This window comes from Petaurus breviceps, unplaced genomic scaffold, assembly GCF_028583685.1.
Source record: "Petaurus breviceps papuanus isolate PSGF00001 unplaced genomic scaffold, PetGlider_PUasm1.0 90397, whole genome shotgun sequence".
Classification (NCBI taxonomy): domain Eukaryota; kingdom Metazoa; phylum Chordata; class Mammalia; order Diprotodontia; family Petauridae; genus Petaurus; species Petaurus breviceps.
Genome location: NW_027187239.1, coordinates 1656437 through 1657675, shown reverse-complemented (window position 1 = coordinate 1657675; position 1239 = coordinate 1656437).

The following is a 1239-nucleotide window of genomic DNA, read 5'->3' as shown; positions in this document are numbered from 1 at the left end:
CCATCCAATTTACGTCTTTCTCAGGCCCAATTGGACCAACAGAAATCACAGAAGCTCCCTATTTCTTTTCTTGCCCAAGTACAACAAATGAATCCATAGACACTCCCCTTTCCACAGGACTATCTGGAGAGAACAAATCCATCCAATTTCCCTCTTTCTCAGGCCGAAGTGGACCAAAAGAAACCACAGAAATTTCCTCTTCCTCAAGCCTACTTGCAAAGAGCAAATCTGTGCAATTTCCCTCTCTTTCAGGTTTCAATGAACCCACAGAAGCCACACAAGTTCTTCCTCCTTCCTCCAGCATAAATTCAAGTGAATCCATGGAAGCTCCTTCTTCTGGCCTACTAACAAAGAGTAAATCCATCCAATTCCCTTCTTTCTCAGGTGCCACTGCACCCATAGAAGTTAAAGACGTTCCTCCTCCATCCTCCATCCCAGCTTCAATCAGTGAATGCAAGAAAGTTACCCCATTATCAGAACTAGTTGCAAAAAGCACATCTGTGAGATATCTCTCTTTCTCAGGTGTCATGGCACTAAAAAAAATGAAAAAAATTGCTTCTTCCTCCTCCAGTTCAAGTTCAACAAGTGAATCCATAGAAGGCCAACCTTCTTCAGGTCTAAAACCAATAAGCAAACCCAAGCAATTTCCTTCATCAGGAGGCCAAAATTCACGAAAAGAAATCAAAGAAATTCTCCCTCCCTCTTCCAGCCCAAGTTCAGCCAGCGAAATCAGGGGAAATCCTTCATCTTTAGTCCTACTTGGGACAAGTAAATCTATTTCAGGTCTCACTGCACTGAGAGACGTCAAAGAAGTTCCTCCTCCCTCTCTGATCACACATTCAATCAGTGATGCTACAGAACCTCCTTCCTCAGGCAAAGTGGAAACAAGGAAATCCACACAAATTTCTTCTATCTCAGATGCCAGTGCACCCACAGAAGTTATGCAATGTTCTCCTACCCTCACACATATTTCCACTGAATCCATGGAAATTCCTTTGACCAGGCTAGTTGCAATAAACAAATCTGTGCAATTCCCCTGTTTCTCAGTTCCAACTGAAACAACAGCAGTCAAACAAGCTTCCCCTTCCATTCCTAGACCAAATTCACCAAGTGAATCCACGGAAGCTCCTTCCTCAGGTCAACTGGTAACTATCAAGTCTCTGGAATTTCCCTCTTCCTCAAGACCCAGTATACCAAAGGAAGATAAAGAAGTTCCATTTTCCTCAATCAGGCCAAGTT